The following is a 25,138-nucleotide window of genomic DNA, read 5'->3' as shown; positions in this document are numbered from 1 at the left end:
TTACCTTTGAGCTCAGAAAAGATAGCTGAGGTTCCATGGAACCAGGAAAATGGCAACGCTGCCTACCTCAACAAAGAAAAAAAAAGGATGGGAATCAGCGGCCCGTCAGCTTTACTTTGTATCAGGCAAAATACTGGAACAAATTATTAGGCAAATTATTTGTAGGGCCTTGGATGATGAGATTAATAATAATCAACAGTAACATCTCAAAAACAAATCACGGAATCTTGACTTCAGCAAGGCTTCTGATGCATCACATGATTATCTTCATCAATATGATCATCATACATCAATATGAGGAAGGACAGGGGAGCATTGGCTATGTGAAACCTAAGTGAAATAGTTAGGAAGTGGCACTCAGAAGTAGTGTCAAGTGATTCACGATCAAATAAGGAGTTTGTAGCAAGTGACATCTCCAGATGGTTACATCCTGAGTCCTGAACTGCTTCTGTGATGCAACAGGGTAGAGAATATTTTTATCATATTTGTGGAGGATATCCTGTCCAGGTGAGAGCTGCAAGCATCTTGGAAGATATAATTAGAATGGAACAAATCATGACGAGCTAGAACAAAGCTCTGAAGTAAATAGGACACAATTCAATAAGGTGAGAAACTATTACGTATAGCTGGGAATAACTGACTGCAAAAATGTCAGCTGGAGACAAACGGGCTAAGCAGTTACTTTACAGAAAGAAGTCTTGGTTCATAGCAGTTCACAAACAGAAAATGAGCCAACAGTGATTTGATGTTGCAAAAAATGTGACTGCTTTACTGAAATGTAGAAAAAACCTGTCAAATACAAGAAGAGTGACATCATTCTTCTACTCCACTGAGCTCAAAGAGGCTTTTGGTGAAGAACAGTTCTCAGGTTTGGGCGCCTCCTTTTAATTAGAGAGATCTCTGGGGAGAACATAAAGAACTACCGTAAGTCTGGGCAACTTGACCTTGAGTTGTACTCAAGTATGACTGAAAGAAGTTCGGTTGCACATCTGGAAAGTCAAAGACGTGTGAACGTACAGCCTAGAAAAAGATGAGAATTTGTGTAAAGAAAGCTGTATGTATACAGGAGAAGGGGATGCACAATCCAGGCCATCTGTTTGACAATGGAAATAATTTTTTGTTGCATAATGAACTCTCAAGCTAAAACACTTAATGAGACTTTCTTTTTTAGCATACTTAAATCCTCATATCTTTAATATCCTGTGAGGTGTAACAAAAATCCTGAAGATGGAGAGCATTGAGAAAATAAAAAACATTGAGAAAAAAAAAAAAAAAACATTGAGGAAAATAAAATCACTTCTTTTAAAGAAAAAAAAAAATCAATGCCAGGCCTCTCCTGCATTATCCACTACGGGGAGCTGAAGTGTAATATTGCTGAACAGATGGTCATAAAAGAATTCAGTTGCGCACTTAATTGGGGCTATAAAGTCCATGTGTATTCATTTCCACAACCTGACCTCTATGGAGTTTACATATACTTGTCTCGATAGAGGGAATTCCATCTAGCCTTCTCTGAAGGATAATGGAAAGCCAAGGTCGTCCAGCCCGTGCTCTGAAAGGGCATCTCCCGCAACCCGTCCTTCTGCCCCTGCCAGAGACCTGGCTGTATCAGAAACCCGGGGACCATTGGGTCTGCCTGGGGACGTCTGAAAACAGGCCTGAAGAAGAATTCCTATTTAGGATGTAATTAAGCCTATCCCCATAAATAATAGGAAGTATATAGTTCAGAATAAAACCACCAAATTTGGGAGCAGGAATGCTGGGAAAACAATTACACATCTATTTTAGAATATACTACTGTGCGTCTTGAATGGATGGCATGGTCCCAGCAACATTCTGTATGTTTGTATCATTCTTGTTAAACCAGAATTTCTGAAATAAAAATGAAACTTTAGTGAGTGTTTATAACTGATCCCACTGTGGTCTGTTTCTTCTGCAGTTTAGGCACTAGCATTATCCCAGGGACCTTGCCTCAGGCCTTTACAGTATGTTTGAGCACATGAGCCTAATATATTGATCTTACTGCTGGAGCAGCTTTAAAAGCGAGTGGCTTTTTACAGCTTTAGAACTAATAGCACTGGAAGGAAATACTCAGGAATAGCTCATGCAGTGACTTCTCTCTAGGGAGGTTTGATTCCCTCAGAATCACAGGGCTGGTGCCAAACATCATACACCAGAGGTGAAACAGAGCCAAATTCCCTTCAACAGGTAATTAACCAATACTGGAACCTCATGGGAAAGATTTAACTTTTTGAATTCTTACTGAGACTTTCTAGATATAAACTGTGGAGAAAGTAAGTTCGATGCATTAAAGATGTTCAGCTCATTTCAAATATTCTAATTAAATAGTGACACAGCCCTAAATACACACACTGTCCACATAATCAAGAACAGAATATCGATAATCTATTTTATAATGCAGTTGTTAGTTTCCCATATTTGGTGGTTCAATAGTACAGAAATGAGTTTACAAGTTATTTCTGACAGAACAAATCAATAAGAATCTGGCGATGGTTGCAACTGAAGCAACAGCTTATGTCCAGTAGTATTACGTGGAAAAAAAACACACAGAAAATGTTATTTCTACAGTTTTTAAGATGAAAATGTGGCCTTTGTGTTGTTACAGCTATAGACTGAATTTCAAAATTCTTTCACCTTTCAGCTGCCTCAAAAACCGGTATTATTCTACTCTACAGAGAAAAAAATGAGATCTACGCTACCCACAGTAACTCAGAACTGAGATGGGATGGAACTTAGTCCTGGATTCCTAATGAAAAACTATAAAGTATTTTGACATTTTAATGATATAAATAAATGCATAACCATACCAACAAATTTTAATTAAAAGTGAGATCGTGTCTACTGAGATTTAAAAAATCACCAACATCCTATTTGTAGAAATCAAACAATTATTTGTTATTCTTACATAGTAGTGCTATATTTTAATGCGATTTCGTATGATCTTTTTCTATGTTGCAGATTTAACAATTTAGAGCTTAGTTTCCTTTTTACTTTTGTATGATTCATTTAGCAATGCAGTTACCCTTTAGAACATTAATACCTTATAGACTTAACGTATCATAGTAACAGAAATGTAAAGAGGAATTACTGACAAAAGACGACTTGTCTCACTTTACCTAAATATGCATCCAGAGAAGCAACCAGAGGGAATGCAATAGCTTGAATGATAAAGAACATTACAACATTTTTGTGAATTAAGACACAATTCAGTAGTTGAGAACCATTTGAAAACTACATCCAGAAGGCCTTCTGTGGTATACATCTGCATATCGCTATAATTTTAATTACAATTGCAAAATCCTTTCTGCTGAGATTCTTAACATTAAAAACGAGCAGCAACCCTTTGGTAGTTACACACTTTTTAGAGCTGAAGACATCTGCATAACACCATTGCATATAAAATCCTTTTGCTACCTGTCAACATGTCCTGTGCCTGTGTGACGAGAAACAATGTCCCTGTCTCTCACTAGGCTCAGCAGAAGACTTTTCTAGCGGTTAGGTTCCTGATGGGAATACAGTTTCCTTTCACTTTTAAATGTCTTGTAATAAATTCAATTTTTTACTGTCTTTCAACCAATTACAATGATGTATGACTACATGTAGGACTGCGAACATGCAAAGGCATTGTGCTGGTCCTTTCTGTGTGTCGGAACAGAGTGACTGGGCTGTTTGTGGCCTTCTTGGCCCTGTAACACTTGAATTGAGTGCCAGGCTTCAAATGGCATCGCTAAATTGGGGGGGGTTCAGCTCAGTAAATGGTCAGTAGAATGAAAGGAGCATCCCTTCTCCTTTTTTGGGGTGGGGAGTGGAACTGAATAGGTATGAAGGAAGCTGCCTCATTCTGAGGCAGATTTGATGGAAGAAATCTGAGAGAAGGGGCCTTTTTTTACACTTTTAAGTAAGTCAGGGTAGAATTCTTATATGAAATGGGACTGGGAAAATGAGGTCATTTTTCTGCAAAAGCTGGTACAGCTTTTATTGATCTTCTGTAGACCTGTGCCACCTAAGCTATCACTTCACTGTGTATGTAACACAAATTCATTTAACAATGTAGGTTTTACAGAGGGCTTATCATTAGGACTTTTAATCTTTCTCTTTCTTGTGTATGGCACTATGAAAAGGCAAGAATAGAGTCTAAATTTGTATCAAAATTACCAAACCATTAAACAGTGTGGGGAAGTCAGATCAATTTTCCTTATGTATTTTGCATAACTGTTGTACATGTTATACATAGTGCACAACTTGACATCAGAGGTGCTCACTGACATGCTGTAGTCAATTATGTATCAGCCAATTAACGTAGACTATAATCACGCTCTCCTTGAGTTGCTCAGGTGATTACAGCTCTCTAGGGAAAAAAAAAAAGTAGTCTTTTATAGGGTCAACAATAATTTTTCCCTGGTACTTCCACAGTTCCAATGCTTACATACACACACAGCCATACCCACATAAACACCATGTGTATTGCACACTCTCTGATGTAGGTATCTAGAATTGTTCAGTTGCTACATCTGTACTCTCCTGCCTTTGAAGCCAAGTGCCCATAAATACAAATGTGTTGACCTCCATCAAAAATGCAAGATGTGCCTAAAGGCTGCCTTAAAACACTACTTCTGAATCTTAATGACAGCAAAGCTTCTGTAATTTTAGGCTCTTCTGTGGTAAACTGCAATTGGTAGGCTTCACTAGGGAAGCCCTACAAAGGTGTAAGGACTGAGAAAGGAAGGCTGTCTTTACACGGTGCAAAAAGCAGGGGGGAAATAAAGCCTTCCCTATTGTCAGCATTCCTCTACCCAACAGTGTGTGTAACTATTATAAGAACCCTGACCTTCAAAGCAACCCCTTCATCTGCAAGTTCTGAAGAGCAAGAAAATTGGAAGTTGTGTGAGAAAGTTTTTTATGAGGAAAATATCCATCATTTGGCTGTTGGTAAGATCTGATACCTAAACAGACAGCTGAGCAGCTCCCCAACTATGTTAACCCCTCAGGGGTGCATTTACTCCCCAGGGGGTTTCATTACCCTTGAGGGGGCATTTCTCTGCTCCCCTGCCCCAGGAGGGGGTCTCAGACCCAGCACAGATCCCCAACACTCAAAGCCCCAGGGAGGTGTCTGCCCCAAACCAGGGTTCTTGCCCTGCCCCCCGCCCTGGGGCACAATTACCACCCCAAGCCCACTGTTACCTCCGGCCCCCCTTGGGGCTGCAGCTGCTGAAGGGCTGACTCACTCCTCACTGGAGGGAGAAATCTTCTTCAGCCAAGTCAGGTGCACTCTTTCAGAGGAGGTCACCAAGAGCTGGGAGGAGGCAGCCCACAGACAGTTGTAAAAGGAGCTGAATAAGATCATGCAGATCTGGATCTGATAAAGGCTGACGATGAACAGCGTGCTCAGTAATCCCAACTCTGCCAGCAGACTGGTCTTCCCTGTGAAATCCGTGGTGCAAAGGAAGGTGGAGTACATGGAGGCCAGGAAATGAATACTGGGCAGCATGAGCCCCAAAGAGCATGAGAAACCCATTCTAGATAGACCAATGAGGATTTCCCAGCTGGAAGACACCAGACAGCCCAATAATGTGATTAGGCAGACTCGATGATCTTAAGGATCTTTTCCAACGTAAATGATTCTGTGATATGGTTTGTATCTCTCTGGTTGTGTTCTTTTAGCAGCTAACATTGAAAGGCAGACTGAGGGTCAGATTTTTAGAGCTGTAATCTTGCATTCCCGGGATTCTCCTTTTGATTTGTGACCTTGAGAAGTGCAAGACAAAGCCAATTAGTTTCAGTCTCTGCCTCCTGATGCTTGTGAGTTGTATTACACCTGAGAGACCAGTGAATCAGTATGTTTGCTCTCAACTGGTTTTCAATGTTTGACTCACCTACATAGGGTAGAAACACTCTTATCTTGTCCATTTAATATGCAAATAAGTGTATATATGCATATGCACTTCCTGTGGAAGGAAATCTAAGGATAAGACAGGGTTTGTGTATGAAAACAGAGGACATTTCTTTTTTTTTTTCTCTTTTTTTTTTTGCAGAGCACTGAGTGTTAATGGAAACGTTGATAAGAAAAGCTGCTGTGTGGGAGAGATAGTGATAAATTGCAACGTAAACAACCTTCTGATACTGAATTGCTGAACTGAAGTTCAACTACAGTCAAGTTGTAAAGACTGAGGACTTTACAAAGAAGATGAACAACTTACATTCTGACTCCTGTTTTTATGTGCAGTTAGCACGTGTCTGCCTAGCAGAGCCACCAGAACACCAAAAGCATTGGGGACAAATAGACCACAGATACTGTGGCCTTACGTATGGGAATGAGAAACTTCTCTAGCAGAACAGAAAATGTGCTTCTCAAAATATTTTGGTTTTGTTAACAGGCTAAAACTTTTGCCCATACCATAGCCTTCCATGTGCCTCTAGGAGTATGTAATAAACATCCATTAATCTCCACGAAATTGATGTCACTTGCTAAAATGAAATTAATTGAATGTCTTTAAAATGCGTACGCAATGTAAGCGCCATCTGTGCTCACAGTATGCTCTGATCCTTTCATTTTGTTTCTTTAGCAATTATATCAGTAACTTATGTAGAAAAATAACATCTAAAGTAGTTAACCAGCCAAACCATAAATACTATCTTTTCCTGTCTGGTAATGACAGCTAATTTCACTATTAGTTACTATTTTTCATTCAACTCACTGATCCCCTTTACTGAACCTCCTTTTTCTTCTGTAAATGCCACCTCCTTCACCTGCTGGAATCAAAGAAGAGTAGGCAGCATCACATGGCAAGCCAGATTACTATAGCCTTCAACCAGTAACTCACCAAGTTTGAAAAAATCTTGTTATTTTATTAACAATAAAAGAGAGCAACTTCTTTTTACAAAACCTGTGTTCTTTTTAACCAAGTTAATAAAAATAATTTAATAGTTGGAACATTAATTGAAAAAAAAATCTTTCAAGGTTAGGATTAATGATGTAATTCTTGATGACAATTTACCAAAACAGATGAATATACACAACAGGAACAAATTATACCGGACATTCACAATTCAGAAATTTCTGTTTCCTGCTGAAATTGAATTGCTGAGATGGTGTGTAACAGCTCCTTACCAGTACAGTAATGAGAGAGTAAACTGAGAATGCTGTGCTAAAAAGAAATTTAAAAGTGGGGGAGGAAATTCTTAGCAAAAAGGTAGGGTATTCTGTGTGTGAGAATTTGCCTGTTGAAGTAGGCATGATACGTAGATCTGGTAAAAGAATAAAGGAAATTACCATACAGCTATGATCTCAGTAAAACAATCTTAGGCTACCTAAGCAAATTTTACATGTTTCCACTGAAAAGAATCTTTTTGTATACTGCTTATCAAACATGTACTGCAGCTACATGTTATAAAATCAAGTTTTGTTTATAGGTCTCTTCTGAAAAAACACCGAGGGATGAAATGTAACAAATGTCCCTCTGCAATTACCTGAACAACATACCTTTTAAAAGCTGCTAGAACTGACATCTGAATAAGCAGTAGCTACTTGAGATCCATACTACCATAAGAACACCTAGACTTGCTTTACACAGTTATTAATACATTAGGATCAGCTAAGGCTTGTCCTTTATTTTTATTCTCCTGCAGGAACTGATAGTCCCATTTGTTGGAGGATGCGCTGGGGAAGTCTTGTATCAGGTGTTCTCAAAACCAACCAGTACAAAACTTCAAGTCTTTACGGGTGATACCAAGCAAGGAAAACTCCAGGAAATTGTCAGCATGTTTTCTTTTACTGCAGAAATGTGATGTGACTACAGAGATGTAAGACAGACCCTTTTTACTTGTTGTAAGATTGCTCTGGGAAGTCTAATTGGAAAAATGACTCAGATAGCAGTTTAGTCATAATGTAATTACTGTAACTTGCAGAAGCGTGGAGGATGCATAAGGTCTGGTGGTTGGAACAGGAGACCAGACCATGGGGTTTATTCCTCATCTTGCCACTGCTTGCTATGCAAACCCAAGAAGTTGCTTAGCCTCTACAGTTTAGCTTCCCCTGCAAAGTGAGAGTAAGGCTGTGGTTTTACGTGCAGCTGAACAAAGGTACTGACTTGCTGTAGAAAACCTATGCTAACTGTATTGCTCTACCTGTCTTTCAGTTCCCCCAGTTTTACAGTACATGAGGAAATCTTCCAGAAAGGAACAAAAAGTACATTGTTAATTGAGGTGGTTCTCGGTTTTATACACACATATGAGCTGGAATTCTTATAAAATGTAATTTTCTTAACTCTTTATCATCTCAACTCATATGTTACTTTGCTAAGCTCAGTAAAAGGCTGTTGTAAAATGTGATGTAAAAATGTTATGAAGGAAAAGAACAAATTTCAACATAAGTGCCACTGAAGGAAGGAAAGGAAATAAAGGGTTGTACTTCTGCTTTTTGTTGAGACAGAATAGAAAAGGAAATAAATCAAGGAACTGAAGTGCAAAATAAAGAGGTGGCAGCATATGGCACTTGGCAGAGGCTATTGACCCTCCCCGGGGTTGGGGATTCAGAAGTCAAACAGATGGTTATTTCAGCAGAGGGCACCAGAACAGCAAGTATGTGGTAGTGACTTTGACTCGCTCTGCTCACTGAACATTAAATCTCTGATATCCTCACAGCCTCCAAGCGGGTCTGCGTGGTTGTTACGCTGTGAATACTTGTACTTTATAATACTTCAAAATTTTGTCACACTTAGAGAGATGTTGCTGAATGACAACGGAAGCTCTGGGATTAAAGCAAACCAGGCAATTACATGTAAGCAGAAAGACAGTAGGGAGTACCGTGAGAATCTGTGGCATACTATGGAGTCAGCATATTGCATCTCTAAATGTCAGTGGGACAAAGAGGATAATGAGATGGGATAGTTAAGTGAAACTTCTAATGAGAAATCGCCAAAGGGAAGTTTCTTATCTTCCTTATAATTTCTTTTTTCACAGCAACTGAAGGCACAAGGTATATTTATATAGATTTTTTGCATTCCTAGTAGCCTGAAAACACAAATATTAATAAGTGCACTGATACTCTGCAAATCTATTATGTACAGCATCAAAGAACTGCAAAAAGTTTTACAAATTTTTAAACAAATCTGATAATGGTTGGTGGGTTATATAGTAGTATTTGCTTGTGCAAATTATAGTTGTGAGAGAAGCATTCATGGGGGAATATTAATTTTATACTTATGTCCTTCACATTCCTTTACATCATTCAGGCTTCTGTTGTATAAAGGAAATCTAAACCTTGTGTGTTATGGTCGAGATCCTGAACATGTCCTTCCACAGTGGGTGGCTTTATTTTGCTATCCTCTTATTATTTTAAAATAAGCATATATAACTGGTTCTAAAAAAAGCATCTGAATTACATGGGCTTGGATGATATTCAGCATACTCTTTAATGAGTAATGGGGAGTTTTTTGCAATTATTACGTTGGGCAGATACACTTCAGTCTTCTGCTTTTGTCAGTGGAATCTTATAAAAGTGCAGGAAATTTAGGTTTTGTTAATGCGATGGTCAAGCACACAAAAGTGCTAACAATTTTCTTTTTTCTTGTCTTTTGATTTATATGATATATGCAAGAATCTTGGCTGTGTGAAATACAAAGATATTTTTTTAAATGCTTGCAGCCAGTTGGAAAAATATTGAATTCTTGCCTTTCATTCTGATACCACAGGTTTCAAAATGAGAAATTTTCCATTATTATCAGCTTTATAGGTCACACAGATAACTAAAATAGCAAACTGAAACATTGCCAACGCATTAAAAAAAATCTATTTTTATGAAGACAGCTATTCTGTTACCACAATTTTATATGAGTTTTATATAGAAAAAGTAATATAAAAATTGAATCATCAGATTATACCATTTGACAATTACACTGATATCTTACTTATTTTTCTCAGTTATACAGGCTAATATAGGGACTCCTTTCTAATGTATAAACTGAAGAACATTATTAGGTTGGCCACAAATCCTAGAACCATGCCTCCACATTATCCCCTTTTGGAAGGAAAAAAAGGAAAAGAAGGAATGGAAAATTAAGACGATATGTTGTAAAATCAAAACTAATTCCTGTGGGGTTTTAAGGACATAAAAGAGAGAACAACGTGAATAACTGGAGAAAAATTACAGCAGATTTAATAATAAGATGAAATGAAATACAATAACAGTAATCCTAAAAGCAAATACTGCTGTGTTTCACATGCTAAAGCAGTGTGTCTTGCAGGAAGAAATGCTGGATAAGTGAAGAAAGCAGACATTAAAGATAATCTAGTGGGATCAGTTCTCAAAGACAGAACAAGCTCATCTGCAAATTTCTGAATTTTTAAAATCCAGAATAAAGAATAGTCATTAGAAAAATTTTACTCTGATGGAGGTCTAAACTGGGTTTGGAGATTCAGAGTACTCATCCGCGCAACGTTACTTAATAAGAACCATCGGTCATTTCAGTTCCCACTTATTTAAACAATGCAGTACTGTGGGAAAGCTATGTTACAATACTCAAAATTGTTGTTGGCAAGTAAATACTGCTAATGGAATTTACTAAGTGGTAACAGAATTAAATGCTGAGGAAAAAACATAAGCTACCTGAAAATTAAAACCTTTCAGCAATACAGGAGCTGTATATAGGAACTAAGTATAGGAAGTGGTAGAAGTCTCCAGATTGGAGTATTAAGAAGCAGATTGAACAAAACACCAGAACGATGTACTGTGCACAATCACCTGCTATAAACTAGGAAGAGGATGTCCTGAGGCCTTGACCATTTCTAGTTTCTGTGGCTTTAAACAAAGGTTGCAGAAAACACCTACCATTTTGGCTCCTAGTGCTGGCTTCTGTGTCTGAACAGGATACTAATAACTTCGATAAGGTTCATATTTCTAGCATAACATTTAGGAGAGGAGTCTACAAAAGGTAGCAATTGCTGATCGAAAATTTTCTGTGGTGTGTACAGTTTTAAATTAGAATAATAGGGTGAAGACAATAATTAAATTGATCTAGAATAACATGCAGAGATTCTACTTAGTTAAATTGCAAGAGGGAGGACTAATTACATAGGAGTATAACGATTCAGATTTTTTTTTTTAACAAACTATGCTGGAATTTGCCAATTGGTTGTATGAAATATTGTGCGTCAGGACAAAGCCTCTTACATAATTTATACAGTCATTAAGAACAAGTGGTATTAATGTTTCATTGGGGCATTGTAGGAAGTATAACAATGCCAATATAATGATAAAAATATAATAATGTATTAATCTGTGATCATCCCTGACTTCTGAATCTGGCTAACCATAATATTCTTAATGAAATTATTCATTCAGATATTTTATCGTGTAATGATGGTACTAAGGATTCTGATGCTTACAAACACTGATTGTTTTAGGTATGTTAGTAGATTTCTAAATCTTTCCTGTTAATCTCCTTGAAATAACAATAAAACAGCCATGATGCTTACGCTTCACACTTCCATGTTAAATTTCCCAATTTACACTTCCTTTTTAACTCATTAAGTTAAACCCGGTCTTTGTAAAGATCTCAGCCTTCTCTGTTCATAAGACCACAAATATCTGTGAATATGGCAAGAAAATCCTATTTTCAGAAATTCATTTAATAGGTATTCTTAATATTATTTTATTCAAGCACTAATCCTTGATAAGCATTAAGCTTGTTTTGGTGGAAAAGACTAAATAATAGAGACGATTTCTTTAGTAAAATTGAGAGAAGTAATGCATTTAGCTACTAAAGTTAACATGAAAAATCTGTCTGCAATCAAGACAAGAGCCAGAAATATGAGCTCAAGATTAAACTTGCTATGCAGACTTCCCCTCAAGTCCAGGAGTTCAGCTCTGTTACTTGTTTCCGTTTTTCTGTCTGCATGTCCCGACCCAGCTTCCTTTTGCAGGTTGCCATCTCAAGCCCCTAGCTCTGGGCCCGGTTACTTCTGACCTAACATTGCCCTGTTTTAATGGCTATGTCAAGGTCATGGAATCCCCTGCAGTTCAGATGTTGAACGATAACACAGTGCAGGCCCCTTACGGAATTATGAAGTGTTTAGCAATGCAATGATTCCATATGCAGTACCCTGTACAATGGCCTCACACCAGCATTGATCCACGAAGCCTCCAGCTGGGCATATGCACGGTAAAATATCTGATGAATAGGACAGAACCACCAAATGCCATTTTTGTTCTTAAATTTGGAAACAACTTTGCATGAATTCCTTAGTATTTTACACCACAGTTCATACTCTTATAAAATGGGAATCAATTTGATGCTACCTTGAAATACCCTGGATGTTGAATAATCAATTCACAAAGCATTTAAAAATATTGGTATCTGCTAATTAAATGCAGCAATTCACCGTGAATACTTGTAGGATATTTTGTAACTTCATTTAAAAATTTCTTCAGTTGCCCAACTGTAGTTCAGATACTGTGTGATACGGCAAGTCTTGGGAGGGCCCAAACACCTCCCACCTGTGGTGTTGGTTGAGGCCGAGGATGAATTAAGTGTGTCCTGCAGCAAACAAAGCTACACGGGGGGAAGCTACACGGGGGGAATCTTCTCCAGCAGCAAGCCCAGCTCTGTGCCTTCCCACAGGACTGGGAGACAAAGCAAGGGGCTCTTTGCCCTGCATAGCCACCCAACTGCGCCTGGGTGGGGAGCAGCATTCCTGCTTTCCCTCCGAGTAAGAAAATACACCAACCCTCAAGCTTTCAGGCTTGATGGCATGAGACAATCACAGTCGCAAAGAAGAGAGGAACCGCAGTGTACCCCGAAGAGAAGCAGCCCCCTCTGCTGCGTGCGCTGGAGGAAAGAAAATGGCAGGCCAGGGGCTTTGGAAGACTCCGAGGACGCAGAGCGCCTCAGGCTACGCTCAACGTACGAAGAGCCACAACCTCGACCCCGTAGCCTCGCTGCGCCCGCAGTTATCACTGGTGACAAGCGAACGAGTCAAAAGACCAAAAAACCCACCCAAAAGGCAAGGGTGGGGAGCGAGGAGAACGCAACACACCGCCCCTGACAGGCTCTCACGACGCCCTGCCCGCGGCGGGTTACAGCAACCACCAACTGGCCACCTCCAGCTCCGCAGCTCTCCCAGCGCCTAGCCCGTGACTCGGCTTTTTTCTCCCAGTCCCGCCCCACCTGCCCGGAGGGGGGGCGGGCGCAGGAAGGGGCGGGCGGCAGCGGCGAGGCGAGGCGGTGCAGGGAGGGAGGTGGTGAGGGGAGGCAGCCGAGACACAAGATGGCCGCTGCTGCAGTGGCGGCGGCGGCGGAGGGGCGGCAGGCGGCGGCGGCGAGGGGGCCCTGCGGCCTGCGGGTGTTGGAGAAGCAGGGCGCTGCGGCCGCCCCCGTGTGCCGTAGCTGAGGGGGCCGGTGGCCGCTGCGGGGAGCCCGGCCCGTGTGGTGAGTACGCTGTCTCCTCGGTCCCCCGCTGCCGGGCTCCGTTGCGGGGAGTCTGGGATCCGGGGTACAACGGCGCTGGTCTTGCGGGTGTTGGCGGGGGTAGGAGGGCTCTGCCCCCCTTCCCGGGGAAGGGAGGTGGAGGGGCGGGCGTTGTGCTTGCTTGTGGGGCCTGTGCTGCTGCCTCCCTCACTAGGCCTCAGGCTCCTGCCGGACTCGATTTCCAAGCGCCCCGGGCAGGGAGGGAGAGAGCTGCGGAAGCTGCCGTCCCCGGTGCGGGCGAGGCGGAGGGGGGCTGGGAGCGCCCGGTGGTTGGGTCCGGCCTGGGGGGGTGGGGAGAGGCGGCATCGCCTCAGGCTATGGCGGGGAAGGGACAGGCGGCTTTTGTGTGTGGCCTGTGTCTGCCGTTGTTTTTCCAGGGGCTCTCCGTGCCTGGAAAGAAGAGAAAACTCGTTCCTGCGTCTCACTCGGCAGTTAAATTAACAACAGTGCTGGGGGGGAAATAAGGCCAGAGCCCCCCTCTTCCCGCGGTCGGTGTAGGGGGTCACCTCCCTCCCCCCACCCCGGGGTTGTCGCTCTTTTGTTTGTGGCGCCTGAGGGAAGAGCGAGGTGGCCCCCGGCCTCCCTCTGCGTAGGGAGAAACCGTGATAAAACCAAACAGAAACTCCGCTTACTTTCACTAGTTTTTCAACCTGGCGTTGTTTTAGCTGTTGGATTAACAGGGCGAGGATGGGTAAGGTTTCTTGCCGGCAGTGCGGTGTTGATACAGCTGCATTTTAATGTGCTTTAGTGGTTGGGAATGTCTTGATGTCAGTTTTTGTCTTCAAGAGCCATTGTGAGGACTGTGTCGTTTTAAAACGGGCAACTGATGCGTGCGTTTGTTTTTCCTAGGAACGTTTAATTTTCTCTACATGCGTATGTGCCTTTTTCCTCAGAGTAGCTCTCTTTCCATTTTAGTCAAGTATGAATGAAAAATCTTTTGCTCCTTTTGTGGTAGCTACTGTTTTTTCTGTGTTTTTACTATGTTGAAAATGGACGAAGTGGGGAAAAAAATTGCGAAAATGATTGAAAGGCTCAAAGTAACCTGGACTGTTGCAGAGCTACTTTAATCATTGTAACTGGTTTAGCAATGCTATCTTCTGAGTCTGCTTGTTGTTAAATTCAGCATTTATCCCCTATTTGTCGTATAGCTATAGAATTGTTAGGTAACACAGCAAGCAATACTGTGAAGCAGAAATTAATGTGTACCTGAACTTACTTTTTGACCACCTTCAGGCTTATAGGATTGTGGAGGGCATTAATTTCATCATCTATAAACGTCTGTATTTCTGTGTTTGGAGTCAATGAAGCTAATAAGAGACTTCATAGTTGTATAAATAACCCACTGTTCCTAGGAGGAGTGTGTACTTTATTGACAAGTTTCTAAGCTTCCCCAGTAGCACTATGGCTTTCTTCAGTCCATTAGTACACAGTGTTGATACGAAATTATGGTTTCCACTAACATAATTAGAAACAGACATTATCACTCAGGCACCTTTTCTTTTCCCTGCAATAGCTAGTCACTTTAACTTCCTGTCCTAGAAGAGGTCCTGTCAAAGCAGACAGCTTGACAGGCTGCTTTGAGGGAAATTTGGAAAGGCAGGTACCATCAGTGCAGTCTGTTTTGACAACCACAGACTTGAGTGGTGTGCTTGTCAATCACTTTTGAGCAGCGGTAGCCTTAATGGAGATGAGTGGGAAGTTACTTGTATGCTTTCTGGTGTTTTGTTTGGTGTTTTTTTTTTTTTTTTTGTCAGCTTTGTATCCAAACTAGCTTAGTTTAAAGCAAAATATTTTAGAAATTTATGATGAGATTATTGTATGCTGATAACGATTTAAAAAACCTAATGTTCCAATGAACAGATGAATGTATGCATCCAGAAAATACATACATTAATATGTTAGGGTTTAATTTATGGGCTTTTTAGGACATGTATATTATTATATAGAAGTGGTCATGCTAAAGCAGATGAAGAGAAATTAACAGGATTGCTTTTGAAAACTTCTGCCATGTTGCTAGTGATTTGCCATCAATTTGGGTGGAAACCATTGTCAGTCTTGTTGAGTTAAGCATTGCAGAAGCTGAGATTCAGTGAGTGTGTTTATTAAAATATTGACTTAATTTTTTATATGTGGTTCAGAGGTCTTGGGTGGTGCTGGTGGTGGTCACCTTTGATAATGATGGCAAAGACTGACACACCATTTTATTCAGGGTTTATCTCTCATAACTAACCAGTGTTGTAAAAGGGCGTTTCATGATACTTAGGGAATTGACCTTTCCCATTCTGTAATATGTAATGATATGAAGGATAATTAACCTTTTTTTTATAATTCCACCCAAGAAATCACATTGTTTACATGCTGGATATGTGGAAAAAACATTTCATCCATTTGAAAGAACTTGTGGAATTGTAGCTTTCAAACAGTATGAAGTGTCAAGCTGAACTAGAAGGAAAGAACTCGCCTGCATTGAGGCTCCCAAACATCCCGAGCATCTCAAAATAGCTGCACAGCAGCCACTATAAGGTGCCTTTAAGCAGACGATCCTTTATAAAACCTTTTCTTTTTTTGCAAAGCCTGCTCATTATTTAAATTTCTTTTCCGCACTGGATTCACTGAACCATTTTGCAGATGAAACTCTGTGTGGTTTTGTGGTTCTTCTTCCCGCACTCAGTAAATCAGGTGGTTGTTTGCTGCAGCATCCCAAGCGATACTGGATTGGCTGTTAGGCCAAAAAAAAAAAAAATCTGACTCAAAGTACATGAGAGATAAGCTATAGGGGAATTTATAGTTTGAAGTTAATGCCTTGAACTGCACTTGGTAATGAATGTGAAACCATTATCATACAGGAATAAAGATATAATATACGTCTGTTGTGAAAGAACATATATAAACATCCTGCACCAGCTGAAATTTCGGTGTGACCTTCAAGATTTTGTGTAGGCTATATTACAGTAATGCAGTCTGAAGTTTATGGACTCATGATAACCAAGAAAGAAACCCACAAATATTTACTTATGTTGTGTTACTTTCCTTTCTACACAGAGATATTCCACAGTGCACGCTGAATTAGGTGCAGTTCCCATCACTTAGTTTGACCACTTGTTTTTCTCAAGAAGTGTGTCTCTTGATGGTTATCTTTTGTGTCGGTTTCATTTTCTTGGTTATGAGTACGGTAAAAGTTGAAATGGTGTTAGATTTTAAAGGGCTAACTGATTTCCAATGAGGTTTTTTTAATTTGTGGAAATGTGTAATGGGCAAGAAGGTGCAGAAATCCTACCAGCTTATTGTAAATAGATTTTTCTGATATAAAAAGGCTTTCTGGTTAGAGTGCTTGAGGAAACAGCTTTCCTGTTACTGCGTGGTAGCAACATGTTGTGTGTTACCAGCTGGAGAAGGAAGGGACTTTTGTGAGAGAAGTATCAAGATTTCTAAATAGTTTATTCCAAATTTTATGTTGTCAGAAGCAGTACCAGTTGTGCACTGCTCTGTGTTGGAATTTGTAGACGAGTATGTTTCATGCAGGTGTGATGGGTGTCCCCCTGTGCTCCCTTTGAGATTTCTTTCTAACACGGTGAGAAGGTGGCAGCTACGTGTGGTCTAAGGCAACTTTCGGCAGGTAGAGATGGTTTATATAAATCTGAAACCTATTGGAGAAATCTTGTGCAGGCAGACTTTCAGTAGTTTGCAGTAAGACTGGCAGAATAACCATGAGTAAGTATTAGTTACATTTGGGAAGGTAGCTCTTGGCTCTCGCTCGAGTTTGAACTTGGTGTAAGCAAGACACTCTTGTATTATTATGCAGATGAAAAATGTCATACTGTCTAATTAGCAGCATCTGCTGAGCACCAGTCGTTGACATTTGGAAAGTCTAAAGACTTTAACATTAATTCACATAGGAGAAGGATCTGGACATCCTTTGCAGGCTTTTACATGAAAGCTTCTGCTTCCCCCCCCCCCCCCCCCCCGGGGAGGGAAAAAAAAGGTAAAAATTTTTTCTTGGGAAACATAAGGACCACATGGAGAATAGTACAGAAGATCTCTGTCACTTGACTGTATGCCTTTACCTGTTTTGTACAGTGTTAGCTACACTGTTAAAAAAGAGGAATCACTAGGAACTTGGATCAAAATTTTCATATGAGAGATGGTTGGGAGAAGAAGGGACGCAAGGGAAGAGGATTGTTTTGTCAGGCAAAAGAATTCGGTTTTTACTGTTTTGCGGGGTAAGAAACAGAGGATATGCAGTTAAACTTCAGAAGTAGTGCAAGTTTGGCTGAAGGAAGGAGTAGATCTTTCATTTGCTTCACATAGATTGTGGCAGAGGTTGCTGTGTAATTTGACACAAAGGGCACAGAAGAGCATTTGTCAGATGGGTCAGACTGTGGTAAGGTGAGTCTTGAGTTCAGCATTACAAAACCTGGAAGGTTTATTGACAATTATTCATTCCAACCTTGAAGTCATTAAAATAGCTGTGACATGTTCTTGCTGGATAGATCCCTCTCACTACCAATTTCTTCGGGAAAGTCTTGCAAAACCACTTTTTTTAATCCTTCACATGAAGCATTATTTCTCAATCATGCAAATATTTGGAGTTTGTGGGGTGCATTTTATGTTCGTCTGAGACTTCTGTAGTAGGACTGTGCTTCAGCTACAAGGCAACTGAAGAAACAGTTGGAGTGTGGAGTAGCTGAAGTAACTGAAATGTTGTGGTGTGAGAGAATCTAGATCTTGCAGGCGGTTCCTAGTTTCTTTTGGTTTGTTTTTTGTCTTAGAAAGGAAAGTCTGGTTTGTCTCATCCCTCTGCTATACCAGTTTAATAGGCTTTTTTTAAATGATCTGATTAACTACTGTTTAAAAGTAGGCTGTTAATCTTAACATAAAATCTGGGCTTTCCAAATGTCATTATTTTTCAGGATGCTTCCGTGTTTATCAGACCCTGTCAGGATAAGCGTTGAAGGTTGAGGTGTGGTTGGTTTTTAAACCTGTTGTTCACAACAAAATCCTGGTTAATCAGCTGATGGAGCAGTAGTGCTTGTAGCATGGTTCTAAAGGTCTTCTCAGAACTTCCTCCTGACATCATTTCTAGCAATTGCTTCAGTTCAAATAGTGAACAAGTTGGAAGGTTTTTCAGTTACGACTTTTAACTTCCCCGCTGTTTTGAACGGAGACTTCTACTAGCGTAGCAGGAATGTTGTCGCTTTACCATGCATTGGAGGTCTTTATGAACCTGCAGCTCATTATTTTTGATAAATTGTGGAAGGCAGTGTTGGTCTCCAACTCAAATTTAAGAGCTATCTTTTGGGGAAAAAAGAGTAAGATTCACAGAAAGTATTACAAAGTGAATGAATTGAAATTCACACCGAGGGGGATGATTTTAATTACCTGCTTATTAATAAACCAGTTTCTGTGGAACACTCAAGATACTCAGTAGCATTTAACTTTCTCTGTGCTTTGTTTTTAGTGTAAACATTATTCATACTGGCTTAGCACTCTTCACTTTTTGTAGCAGTTGTACTTGAATGAGTAACTCTTTGGTGTTTTACTACAGTGAGTGTGTAATATAAATGCCCTTCAAAAGTGAGTGAAATAAACCTCTTAGTGTTGACTTGCTGTTCTTATAAGTCACGTTCTTTCAGTTTGTTCTCCCCACTCCCCCCCCCCCCCCTCCCCATTTTGTTATCAGTCTAGAATGAAAGTCCTTCAGGTACTATTTGATGTTAGGAACTGTACAAACAAATGAAAGTGTTAAGACTTCCTTATCCAGTGTTTGTATCTGATAAATCTGGTACTCGCAGTACGGCAAGACTAAAGTGTTTTGTGCTTTTTATTTTTTTAATACTTTGCCAAAGTGCATGAACCAAAGGGGAGATCTTGAAATTAATGATCACTAAATTTGAAAGAAATGGTAGAAAGACAGTTTGATTAGCTTACATGGTGTTCTGAAATTTGACGTGCTGCATAAGCATTATTTTATGACCATTAATAATTCTGGCAGTTATGCAGGCCTAACGATAATTAAATCTCGTAGTTCTGAGTGTAAGCTGTTTTCTGGGAGGCTCAGTAGAAAATTTCCCCCTGCCTTTACAAGTGAATGTTGTGCTAATGAAATCTTGAAAAATCTGCTCATGCAGATTTCTTCCGAACCTCTGTTCATGGTGTTTCACAATTTAAAATTCCTGTTTCATTTTACAAAAATCAAGCCTGGGTTTTGTGCCACAGTGAAGTGCTCAGAGCGGTTTGAGGAGATATGAAACAGCAAATGCTGTGCAGCTTCAGACAGGAGGTGTGGAAGAAAGAGTAGGAATGTATGTATACTGTGAGGCAAGTCTCAGCCTCCGCCCTCTATAAATTAAAAATCTTCCCAGTAGTGTACAACAAATTTTCTAGCTTGGTTAGGTAGGTATTTTTTTGAGCTCTTCTAGAGCAATTAGGTAGTCTGGCATTTGGGGAGTTGCTTTTAGACATGTCTGAGGAGCTTGGGTGTTTGCATATAATGTACCAAATTGCCAAAGTACCCTGTTGTAAATGACAAAACCAATTAATCAAATTCAAAACATCTTGATAAATAGTTGTTTATTATAATAAATTGTCGTCAGTCACCTGCATTATTACTAATTATTGTGTGGGTAGACGTTAAAATTAAAAAATTTTTGGAAGCTAGAAAATTACTAGCTCTTATTTAGCAGCTCCAGAAGGACAGTAGTTCTTAGTCTTACTGACTTTGTAAAGAAAATGTGGATTTTATTTCAAAAATAGATCAGAACAGGGCAAAGTCTCATGAATTACTAAAGCAATTACAAAGAAAATACCACTCTCCCATGTATCTTTCCAGACTGGAAATGGCTTTTCTGCAAGGAGTCTTTATTTTTTTGCTTGCTAAAATGCTCTGTTTTCTTGTAGGATGGGTTTTTTTCTGGATCCATCGGTGTCTTCACCTCTACTGTTCTCTTTAGTGATCTTCAGTTCTCTGGTATTAGCTACTTTCCTTCTAAGCAATTTTTTTTTTTTTTTAGTTTAACTTTGTTCTGATATAAGCCAGTATTCAGTTCAGCTAGCTAGTGCAGGTAACAGAGATGGCAAATTGCCTATTAATTTCATTACTTTGACAATTCAGACTTGCAGGATGGGCTGTTTGGATAATGGAGCAACTGTGGGACTCTTTGTTCTTGGACTTTACTGGGGACTATCTAAATGTCACTGCTTCCTCTGGAACTGGTGAGAAGTTAGGGAGCATTGTTCATGGTGCACTCCCTCGTGACTACTTTGGCTGTTGCTGTAAGTTTGAAAGGAGAAAGATAAAATTAAGTTGGGCTAAACTGGCCTGATGGAATGGACTGGGTAAGTTAAAGCAGTGGCTACTACTCAGGCTGTGCTTCCTGTTTATGAGTCATTCTCCTGTTCAATTGTGTGAAGAGGCCTCCTGTAGAATTAATTAAAAGAGAGGTCTTAGTAGGGCTGCAAAAAACTTTAGTTAAAATGGTGAATTTTAATTTTAGTCTTCCTTGTTTAACCAGCCCTTGAGCATGGAAGCCTGGATGCTGTGACTTCTTTGTAGGTGATTCGTACAACAAGTGGAAAGAAAATGTTGATTCAGGAAAGTGAGAACTAGTTAAACTTCGGTTGCTTGGAATAGTCCAGAGTATTTTAAATGGGACTTTTGTTGCCAGCTGTTATTAAATTTTGCAGAAAAGGTGTGAGGTGTCAGGGTTGCCTTCTGGACTTGCTAATGCTTGTGTGCATTGTTAGTCTCTTGTATTTGTGTGCTGTATTAAATCCTGGTCTGACCGCTGTCTGAAGACTCTGCTTCTGTGATACCTTTTTATGCCATTTATCTGCTTTGTTGTTCTTTATACAGAGCCTTTTCCTGACTTGATAACAGCTTACTTCGCAACTCCCTCTGTTTTTCTCTTCTGAATCATCCATTCAATTTTTCAGATTTTAAGGATGAATTTGTATTAAGGATCTTCAGGGAGATGACTAATTTGTTTTGCATTGATAATAGTGATCTAGTACACAAAAAAGATGCTCAAAGTGAGATGTGGCTGTGTTTGAAAATCCTCTAAATCATCCCATTTCTTTGCTTTTTTGTGAGGGTAAGAGGCTGCCTATTGATAACAGCAGGTGACTGGAGGCATTGGGAATAACCTTGTTCTGACTTGTGTCAGAAGGCATTAGGAAACATAGCTTTTCAGTTTTCCTTTCAGTGATGCTGCTTAGCGTTTTACTGGGGACTGTGGACGTAGTCATAAAAGTTCCATCAGAATGCAAGACCCTTCTTAATTTTTATTATTAAAATAATAAAGTGAAAGGCTGTAGGCAAAGCTCTCCCAAGCACTTTACCAGAAAGCAAAAAGGCACAGAGCATGGTGGTATTTTCCAGGCTAAGGACCTCTATTGTAATAAGTGACCTTCGATGACCTGCTTGGACTTTGAGAATAGCATTTGTTTTTCAGCCTCCTGTTTTGAGGGCTGCTGATAGAGAAGGGCAGACTTCTGGTTAGAGCAAGAGAGATCTTGTAGCAGAGATGTGATGGCTTTGTGGCTGAAAGGCAAAACAAATTCCATAGGTTATACTTGTACTAAATTTATCCCTTTTCTCTAATGATTGCTGCAGTTAAGAAGACTTATCTTCTGACTGAGCACTGTAATTTTTGCAGAATACCTTCCGGGGGGAGGGGGGGGAATATGTGGCAAAATTTCCGTCTTTCCTTAACGTGTGATGTTCAGTTTTATTTGTGTAGCATTTGCAAAAAGGAAGGCATAAAAATAGGACTAATAAAATGACATAAAACCTGGCAAGTCGCTTTCAGCCTTTTTTTTTAAGCATTTATTCCTGTACCAGGTGTACTGGAAATTAAATCAATTGGATTATTCTACATTGTGTCAAAGTCTCTGCACTGTAGTTCATAGAAATGAAATATTTTCCCCCTGATTTTCTAAGTTGGAGGATTTACGTGGCATCAGCAAGCAGAGAGATCTGTAGTTAGCTTTTCTGTCACTCCTTTGTCAGTGGAACTTCTTGGTCAAATGTTTCTAACAAAATAGCACACAAGGACTGGGTGGGGATGTCTCTGGGTGTGTTTCTGAGGAGGAATTATATGATTGCAGCCATTTTCATGTGGGTTTTCAGCTTCACTAGACCAGTTTAGAATAGAACAACTTGAGCTCTGTCAAGCTGAAGCTTGGGCATGATGTAGGTGATTTCAGGACATACCAGGAAGAAAGGCGTCCACAGAAATACTTGGTATCGGTAAGGTAAATTATACATTGGTATTTGAGGATGTAATGGTGTGGCTATCGCATTAGGCACTGTGTGCTGAGAATGGGGTGTGGTGTCAGTATTACTCACTAGGTATTAAACGATCACAGGCGTATTTTCTTTTATGTAAAAACTGAAGCGGGGAGGGGGGAACATTCCACTGTGTCTTCCTGTGAGCAATATATGAATTCACCTGATAAAAATGTTAGTTGTCCTTCTCCCCACCTCCTTCCCCAGGATAGGTGATAAAGAAAGCCTTAGACCTGTCATTTGCCTGTTCATGTGACACTAATTGGGAGCCTTCAGGAAGGGGAAGTGAGTGACAGCAATCCTTTCCTTCAAGCACATCTGATAAGTTCTGAAATTACCTTAATGAATTAGTGTAGCTTTTGAGAAGTGGGAATAGAATCAGTCACAGTGATGTGACAACCTGGTATGAGAGCTGCCATTACAGAATGGCAGTTTCAAAATTGACGGTTAGCCTGTGAAAATCTAGTGACTGCAGTATGCTGATAAAAGCATTTAAATACTTTGTTCCTGTTTTATTTTGTATATTAAAGAAAATAATTGCCAGTGCAATTATGAGGGCTTCAGTGGTGCTATTACAGGTGGTTTTGGCTTACAGATTTTGAGAATTTTTTAATTGTTTGTCATTCAGTTTTAGCTTACTGTCATTGCTTTTATTCCCCAAACAGTGGCTAAATACAGGAATGTATAAAGGGGTGCTGGCTGCATGGGTGGTACGATGGTTTCAATGCCTAGTATTCCCTTCCTACAACTTATCATATATTTAGATACCCGCTGTTTGATCAGGGGCTTACACGATACAAGACAGAGAATTTAAATGATCGAGTCATGCAAATACTGCGTGTACAACGCTTACTTGTCACTTAGCCTGGCTTAGTCTGAAGCACTATTGTGTGATTGGCAGTTAAGTGCATCTGTTTTACTTTAAGACTCTACAAGAAAGAAATTTAAAAAATAGAAGTAGTTTTCGGTGTTGTCCACGTGTGCAGTAACTAAAACATTTATCACATTTACTCTCAAGGAACTGGAATAGGTAATACTGCAGTCAGGACATGTGAAGGCTTAAACACTTGTAGTCTCATAGCAGTTGTGTGCCTGTTAACAGCTCTTGGTGGGCTGTGACCACTTCAAGAAGGAGATTGTTAAATGGAAGTTAAAACACCCAAGTGAAATAAAAACATGCTTAACTGTGCAGTTACTCTGTTCTCTTTCTCAGTATCTTCCAGTCTTTAGTTTTCCATGAGTGAGGTCTGATCTTCTGTGAATAAGGTTCATTAACAGAAGTTTACCCTTTGCTTTTGAAAAGGTAGGCTAGTTCAGCATGCTATGGAGAACCACGTACTTTTTACTGATACAACCCTGGCAATAGGGTGAGATTGTGTCCTATGTATTCTTTATTTTACGTTACTCCGGTTGCTGATACCGCTATAATCTAGTTGTGATATGTTTACAGAGGTGAATACATCTTTTAAGACCTAGCATTAGTAACTGAGAATGGGAAAATTTTCTTCATGGACTGCTCCACTTACAACAAGCTTCATGCAAAGTAAGCAGTAAGTAAGAGAACTTTCTTCAAAAAGACAAGATTACATGTCTGGATTATAACTGTCTTTACAAGGCTGGAGCAGCAAAATTCATAAAGTTGGCAGTGAATTTTTAATAGGTGACTTCCTGGGATGATTATATTTTGCCTTCTTGCTTGGATGATTTTCAAGTTATGTAACTTAAACTTTTATAACTAGGGTTGTAATTCAAAACCTCTTTTAATAGGGTGTAAGATACTCCTTTTTTTTTTTTTTCCATTTGAATTCAAGGCTCTGTCAAAAATAATTATATCTCTTATCCGTTACTGATAGGAAGATCAATGGCATGTTGGAGGATTGGATTTTTTCTTTTTTTTCTTTCTCTTTTTCTCTTACACACAACTGTCTTACATTGTTTTCTATATTAAAAAATGATTAAAAAAAAAAAAGAAAAAACCCAGCAGCTTTCATTTTTGTGGTAAAACTTTGAGATGTTTGTTATTGGTTAAGAGGAGGTGTTTAATGGAAACCTTGAGACTTGAGCCTTTTGTTTCCACTCACTAAAACCGCGAGTACTGTTTTTAATGATCTGTAAAGAAAAGATGCTATTTTTATAAAACTGGAAGGTAAGTGAGACTAACACCAAAACAGCAAAATATTTAAGGTTTGGTTTTGGTTTGGTTTTTGTTCCTCCCCCCCCCCCCGCCTTTATAATTGAAGGTTACATGAAAAGTCTCATTCAGAAGGAGTACCTTTGCCTTTGCCCCAGGCTATTTCTGGCCTCTGGAACTGCTCTTTTTAGCAATGCTACAAATTGAATCACCGAGTGCCAGTAGCACTTAAAGCAA

The 25,138-nt window shown here is 39.8% G+C and overlaps 1 protein-coding gene across 1 annotated transcript in view; it reads left to right on the top strand.

Annotated features, from left to right (window-relative positions):
• Window positions 1-13,429: 13,429 nt before the first annotated feature.
• RC3H1 (ring finger and CCCH-type domains 1) overlaps window positions 13,430-25,138 on the top strand; it is a 65,703-nt gene continuing 53,994 nt past the window's right edge. Inside the window, exon 1 of the mRNA XM_086463418.1 lies at window positions 13,430-13,445. The gene's annotated coding sequence lies outside the window, so the exon portion shown is untranslated. The remainder of the gene's footprint in view (window positions 13,446-25,138) is intronic.

Source organism: Leptosomus discolor, chromosome 3, assembly GCF_034619465.1.
Source record: "Leptosomus discolor isolate bLepDis1 chromosome 3, bLepDis1.hap2, whole genome shotgun sequence".
Taxonomy (NCBI): domain Eukaryota; kingdom Metazoa; phylum Chordata; class Aves; order Leptosomiformes; family Leptosomidae; genus Leptosomus; species Leptosomus discolor.
The sequence above is the reverse complement of the archived record's forward strand: the minus strand, read 5'-3'. Positions and strand labels throughout refer to the sequence as shown.